The following is a 7,892-nucleotide window of genomic DNA, read 5'->3' on the forward strand; positions in this document are numbered from 1 at the left end:
AAAAAAAAAAAAAAAAAAAAAAGATTTTCAGGAATTCCAGAGAATTGAAATCTCAACCATGGCAAATTGGCTACACCCAGGTTAGAGTCCTGATTGAGGAGTGGAAATCGGAGGCATAAGATGGTAAAATCTAATTGCCTGTACCTCTTGAACCCCCAGTTACCCCTGTACCTCTGGGCCTTTATAAGTTACCCACTCCTTAAAGATTAGTTCTCCCCATTGCTTGAAAATGATGCAGAAATCTCTGCCTTACTACAAATGTTCCTCCCCATCTGGATCTACCCCAACATCCCAACCTGGCCATTAGACCAATAACTGGGATTAAGTAACAACACAAATGTCCAGGACCTGACAAGGGAGTAAAGGAGCCTAAAAGAGCTGGAGAACATAACCAATATGATCTGACAGAAGTCAGGAGAATATAAATGGGAATGCATTTTGAGAATTCTGAGGCTGCATCTACGGTGGGAGAAGTTGAACCTAAGATTAGATGAGGGAGAGGTTATCGATATGGGAGCATTTCCTAGGACACAGGCTTTAACACCCTGACAAGGACTCTGAGAGACAGTGCTAACATGTTGCTAGGAAGGTTCTTGCAGAAAGCTATGTATATGAAGTAGAAATGTCAGAACCACTATGGGAGATGGTGCAAGTAGGGATCGAAGTCTCAGAGAAGAGGAAAGTTGAAGTGGATATAGCATGTCAAAACCAGAAAACTCACCGAATGACCATTCCACAGGAGGACCCTGAGGAATGCTCTGGGGAAAAGGACATTGGCATCACTGAGAAGCTTAGTGGTGGCTACTTCTGCATTTTCAGCACAGGGCTCCTTGGTAGCAATAGGAATGGTAGTGAAACAGGAGGGAAGGAGGCAGAGCACAACCTTTGAAAGAATGACATAACCCGAGGACATGACATAAACTGATTAGAACCAGCTGGGTCCAAGATGGCAGACAAGTCAACTTTTTCCACTAGACCTTGAGCCTCAGTATACACTTACATCAGCAAGCTAAATGACACACCAACAGGCGCCATGACAGTTCCAAGACCGACCATAATGATCAAAACGTGGGCTGTGGCCCAATTCCTGGAAATCCCCACCCCTTCCTAAAATAGCTGGAATATTCCTCCCACTCATTAGCCTATGAAATTACCCACTCCTATAAAAACTGACAACCCCCCATACCCTGGTGCCTTTCTCACCTCTGAGATGGCCCACACTCTGTCTGTGGAGTGTGTTTCTCTCTAAATAAATCCACTTCTTACCTATCACTTTGTCTCTCACTGAATTCTTTCTGCAATGAGCTTCATTAAGTCCTGAAACCAGGTGTGTGGTCTCAGTTGGAAGACTATAGGTTTTGGCCAGGTTCGAGTCCTGGCACATCGGTTCAAGTCCCAATCTGAGGTGCAAGGTTTCATCAGGATCCCAAAGTAATAAGAGGCCAGATGGCAGGACTTAACCATCAGAAGCACCATGGAAAAGGAGAACCAGAAATATACATAGTGGCCCCATTGAATCTGATGCTGAATACACACTAAGCTGCATGTGACTAGGGTGAAACTCTGTAAGGCTAGATAAATACCTTGTCAAAGATAAAGCCAGATGCTAGCTAAAGTGGTAAGGACAAATTTTCATCTGTAACATACTGTTGCAACAGGGAAGGGAGTCCAGCATGAACCAAGCTTAACTTTGATTGGTACAGGGGTGACTGGGAGAGAATGAGGGAGTAGGCAAGGAGAAAGATAGAGGCCTGAAAAGACTAAGGGAATTGAAAAATTACAAAGGCCTGGTCAGGGTAAATGCCAGTTAAGTCAGCTGTGTCTGTTAGCTGGCAATTATCTAAGTCTATCCTTCAACAGAGCCTGGGAGAGCCTTATCTATCCTGATGATTACATTTCAAAGGAATAGCTTTCAGTCCTTGAGAAAGACACTTTGGGGTTATAAAAGATATAGATACATCTCAAAAGGACAGAAGAAAGATTCATAATTTTAAGCCCTTTTTAGTACATGTGTTAGGGGAAACACTAACTAAAACTGCCCTCCCTGGCCAGGCAGGGTAGTAGCCACTTGCATGAGTTATCTTAGAATAGGAGGTCCTGGTAAGGAACTCGGAACTAACAAGCCACCACCAATCGGAAGAATTCTGGAAAGGTCAAAGGGAGAGAGGAGACGCCAGTCCACATGGTCTACCAACCTCCCAGAATCCTCCTCGCTGGAATCCATCTTGGCTGAGCAGCTGCCCGCACCACCAGGAAGGACCCTGAGACAGAATGATTGGCCAGAGACAAGCCGGAAACTAATCCCATCACCATAAAACCCAAGACTGCGAGCCACCTGGCAGAGCAGTTCTTCTGGGTTCCCTTACCCTCCTGCTCTCCACTCGGGCGCCCCTTCCCAGTAAATTCTCTTGCTTTGTCAGCACGTGTGTCTCCTCCGACAATTCATTTCTGAGTGTTAGATAAGAGCCCACTCTCAGGCCCTGGAAGGGGTCCCCTTTCCTGAAACACATGCTCTAAGAAAGAGCGGTCAGGGGCCTATTGTCAGGTGTTGGATAAAACAAATTCCTTTGGTAACTTTCAGCTTTCTCGGGCACTTTAAGGAGAATTATTCTAAGGATGCACCCTTGAGCTGTTAGAAACAATGTTAGTGTTTGTGTAAGACTTTTAATGTGGGGGAAGGCGACTGAACAAAATAATTTGTACTGAGAGTCTATAGATTTTATAGGCCAAAATTGAGTCCATGAATAAGAGGGCTCAGAGGAGCCTGGCTAGAGTTTAATCAAAGAGAGTCTTTGTCAGGCTATAAGAGAACTGTTGGCTGAACAAGTCCCAGAGCTCACACGGGGCTGAAGGAAGTTCAGTTTCCAACCAGACAGAAAGGAGAGAACCCACTGAAAGCCTGGGGAATTTAGTAGAGAGCCCCAGAGGATCTCACCTTAAAGTGGGACTGAACAAGCCCTAGAGCAAAAGCTGCTCTAGACCTTTCCCAACAAATGTTAAAAATAAGCCTCGAAAGGATCAAGCTTATCTGAAAGTAATTTAACAGCAAGCCAAAACAAGAGTCAATGCTATATAAAAGGAAAAAAAAAATCCAGACTCTCAACAATGTAACATTCACAACTTCTGGCGTGAAATTTTTAAAAATGCAAGACACGCAAAGAAGCAGAAAAATGTGACCCAGAACCAGGAGAAAAAAAATCAGCCATTAGTCCAATCAAAAAGACGTCCCTGGTGGTCCAGTGGGTAAGACTCCATGCTCCTAATGCAGGAGGCCCAGGTTCGATCCCTGGTCGGGGAACTAGATCCCACATGCATGCTGCAACTAAGTCCACATGTTGCAACTAATAAGCCCGCATGCTGCAACTAAAAGATCCTGTGTGCCGCAATGAAGACCCGGCGCAGCCAAAATAAATAAATTAATTAAATAAATATATTTTAAAAAATGGCCTGGGACTTCCCTGGCAGACTAGTGGTTGGGACTCTGCACTTCCACTGCAGGGGGCATGGGTTCAATCCCTGGTTGGGGAACTGAGATCCTATGTGCCATGTGGTGCATGTGGCCAAAAAAAAAAAAGGGCAGAAGACCTAAATAGACATTTCTCCAAGGAAGATATACAGATGGCCAACAGGCACATGAAAAGATGCTCAATGCCACTAATTATTAGAGAAATACAAATTAAAACTACAATGAGATTGGGACTTCCCTGGTGGTGCAGTGGTTAAGAATCCACCTGCCAATGCAGGGGACATGGGTTCGAGACCTGGTCTGGGAAGATCCCACATGCCACGGAGCAACAAAGCTCATGCACCACAACTGCTGAGCCTGTGATCTAGAGCCTGTGAGCCACAACTACTGAGACCGCATGCCACAACTACTGAAGCCCATGCACCTAGATCCCGTGCTCTGCAACAAGAGAAGCCACTGCAATGGGAAGCCCATGCACCACAACGAAGAGTGATCCCCGCTCATCACAACTAGAGAAAAGCCCACGCGCAGCAACAAAGACCCAACACAGCCAAAAAAAAAAAAGAGAGACTACAATAAGATACCACCTCACACCAGTCAGAATGGCCATCATTGAAAAGTCTACAATAACAAATGCTGGAGAGGGTGTAGAGAAAAGGGAACCCTTCCACACTGTTGGTGGGAATGTAAGTTGGTGCAGCCACTATGGAAAACAGTATGGTGGTTCCTCAAAAAACTAAAATAGAGCTGTCATATGACCCAGCAATCCCACTCTTGGGCATATATCTGGACAAAACTATAATTTCAAAAGATAACTGCACCCCTGTGTTCACAGCAACACTGTTCACAATAGCCAAGACATGAAAGAAACCTAAATGTCCATTGACAGATGAATGGAGAAAGAAGATGTGGTACATATATACAACAGAATACTACTCAGCCATAAAAAAGAATGAAGTAATGCCATTTGCTGCAACATGGATGGACCTAGAGATTATCATACTAAATGAAGTAAGTCAGAAAGAGAAAGACAAATACCATACGATATCACCTATATGCAGAATCTAAAATATGACACAAATGAACTTATCTATGAAACAAAAACAGACTCACAGACACATAGAACAAACTTGTGGTTGCCAAGGGGAGGGGAGGTGAGAGAAGGGTGGAGTAGGAATTTGGGGTTAGCAGATGCAAACTAGTATGTATAGAATAGATAAACAAGGTCTTACTGTATAGCACAGGGAACTAACTATATTCAATATCCTGTGATAAATCATAATGGAAAAGAATATAAAAAAATGTATATATCTGTATAACTGAATCACTTTGCTGTACAGCAGAAATTAAACAACATTGTAAATCAGCTATACTTCAATTTAAAAAATCAATCATTAGAAACAGATATGGTGGAATTAACAGGCAAGAACTTTAAAAGAATTATTATAAATATTTTAAATATGCTCAAACATTTAAAGAAAAGTTTGAACATAATGGAGAGAGATGGAAGACGTAAAAGAAAAACAAAATGTTCTAGACATGAAAACTACAATATTCAAAAAGAAAATTTTAACTGGATGATCTTAATAGCAGATTAGATACCATAAAAAGGAAAGATCAGTGAAATTGAAGTCATAGCAATAGAAACTATACAGAATAAAATACAAGGAAAAAAAAGACTAGAAAAAAAGTGAACAGTCTCACTGCTCTGTGAGACAATATCTAGTGTTCTAACATATGTGTAATTGGAGTACCAGAAGGAGGAGTTGGGGAATTTTTTTGAATATATAATGTCCACATTTTCTCAGTTTTTCTGAAAAACCATTTATGTACAGATCTAGAAATTTCAATAAATCCTAATCAGGATAAAGACAAACCACACCAAAGTATATTACTGAAAAACAGTAATAGAGACAAAAATCTTAAAGGCAATCAGAAAAAAGAAAAAGAAAGAAAAGAAAAGAAAAAGAAAATCCACAGGAATAAATATAAGAAAGGTCAAAGACTTCTCATCTGAAATTATGCAAGCCAGACAATGGAAAGACATTGATGAAGCATTTAGTGGCAACCCATAATTCTCTACTCACAAAAGATATCCATCAAAATTGAAGGAAAGGGACTTCCCTGGTGGTCCAGTGGTTAATATTCTGCGCGTCCAATGTAGGGGGCCCAGGTTCAATCCCGGGTCAGGGAACTGGATCCCGCATGCTGCAACTAAAAGATCCCGCCCACCACAACTAAGCCAAATAAATAAATAATTTTTATTTTAATGAAGTAAAAATAGCACACTGGGGCTTCCCTGGTGGCGCAGTGGTTGAGAGTCCACCTGCTGATGCAGGGGACACGGGTTCATGCCCTGGTCAGGGAAGCTCCCACATGCCGTGGAGCGGCTGAGCCCGTAAGCCATGGCCGCTGAGCCTCAGCATCCGGAGCCTGTGCTCCGCAATGGGAGAGGCCACAACAGTGAGAGGCCCGCATACCGCAAAAAAAAAAAAAAAAAAAATAGCACACTGAAAAATGATTATACGTATAATGGAATATTATTCAGCCTTAAAAGGCAATTCTGGGAATTGCCTGGCAGTCCAGTGGTTAAAATTCTGTGCTTTCACTGCCAAGGGCCCAGGTTCAATCCCTGGTCAGGGAACTAAGATCCCACAAGTCTCACAGTGCAGCCAAAAAAAAAAAAGGGAAATTCTGACACATGCTACAACATGGATAAACCTTGAAGACACTATGGTAAGTAAAATAAACCAGTCACAAAAGGACAAACATTTTATGATTCCACTTACCTGAAGTATCTAGAGTAGTCAAATTCATAGAGACAGAAAGTAGTATGATGGTTGCCAGGGGCTGGCAGGAATGAGGGAATGGAGTTTCAGTTTTGCAAGATGAAAAAGTTCTGGAAACTGGTTATACAACAACATGAGTATACGTAACACTACTGAACTGTACAATTAAAAATGGTTAAGATAGTAAATTTTATGTGTATTTTACCTGCTTAAAAATTTAAAATTTTCAACAGATCATTGTAAATCAACCATACTCCGATAAAAATTAATTTTAAAAATTTAAATATTTTAAATGGTTAAGATGATCAATTTTATGTTATCTGTGTTTCCCAAAATTTTTTTAATTTAAAAATTAATTTTTAAAATGAAGGAAAAATAAAGACTTTTTAAAAACAAACAGAAGCTGAGAGATTTCACCCTCATATACTGTTGGTGGGACTGTAAATTGGTGCAGTCACTGTGGAGTATAGAGATTCCTCAAAAAATTAAGGCTAGAACTACTATATGATGCAGCAATTCCACTTCTGAGTATTTATCTGAAGAACACAAAAACACTAATTTGAAAAGATATTGCACCCCTGCGTTCATTGAAGTATTATTTACAAGAGCCAAGATATGGAAACAGCCACAGTGTCCATTGATGGATGAATGGATAAAGAAGATGTGGAATACTACTCAGCCATAAAAATAAATGAAATCCTGCCATTTGCGGCAACATGGATGGATCCTGAAAGTATTATGCTAATTAAGATAAATCAGAAGGTGAAAGACGTATATCATATGATTGCACTTACCTGTGGAATCTAAAAAAAGAAACCAAACAAACAGAACAAAATAAAACAAAAACAAACTCATAGATACAGAGATCAGATTACTGGTTACCAGAGGGGATGGGGTTGGGGAGTGGGCTAAAAGGAAGAAGGTGGTTAACTCTATGATGATGGAGGGTAATAGGCTTAGTGGTATATACAGGTGTTGAACTGTGATACTATACACTTGAAACATACATTAAAAAAAAAAGTACATTAAAAAAAAAAGCTGAGAAATTTTATCACCTTCAGATCTATAATACCAAAAATGTTAAAGAAAATTCTTTAGATAGAAGTATGATGATATCAGATGGAAATTTAGATCTACATAAAGGGAAAAAGAGAGCCAGAAATGGTAAATATGTAGATACAAACAGAAGATATCTCATTTTAAAATATATTTGAGGGGCTTCCCTGGTGGTGCAGTGGTTGAGAGTCTGCCTGCCGATGCAGGAGACATGGGTTTGTGCCCTGGTCCGGGAGGATCCCACATGCCGCAGAGCGGCTGGGCCCGTGAGCCATGGCCGCTGAGCCTGTGCGTCCAGAGCCTGTGCTCCGCAGCGGGAGAGGCCACAGAGGTGAGAGGCCCGCGTACCGCAAAATATATATATATATATATCACATACAGAAAACACTTAAAGCAGGAGGTTTCTGGGGCTGTGAGTGGTTCATATATATTTGAGATAATTGACTCTTTAAATGAAAAATATAGGAATGTATTTTGTAGTTTATAACATATATAGAATAAAATATATCGCAATAACAATACAGAGAACAAGAGGAGAAAAAGGAAGGAGGAGGAGGGAGGGGGAGGAGGAAGAGGAAGAG

The 7,892-nt window shown here is 41.1% G+C and overlaps 1 non-coding gene across 1 annotated transcript; it reads left to right on the forward strand.

The window, feature by feature from the left end:
• The first annotated feature begins 3,225 nt into the window (after positions 1-3,225).
• TRNASTOP-CUA (transfer RNA amber suppressor (anticodon CUA)) lies at positions 3,226-3,298 on the forward strand. The gene has a single exon. It is a non-coding gene; the product is annotated as a tRNA-Tyr (tRNA).
• The last annotated feature ends 4,594 nt before the right edge of the window (positions 3,299-7,892 follow it).

Source organism: Lipotes vexillifer, unplaced genomic scaffold (assembly GCF_000442215.2).
Source record: "Lipotes vexillifer unplaced genomic scaffold, Lipotes_vexillifer_v1.1 scaffold2225, whole genome shotgun sequence".
Classification (NCBI taxonomy): domain Eukaryota; kingdom Metazoa; phylum Chordata; class Mammalia; order Artiodactyla; family Lipotidae; genus Lipotes; species Lipotes vexillifer.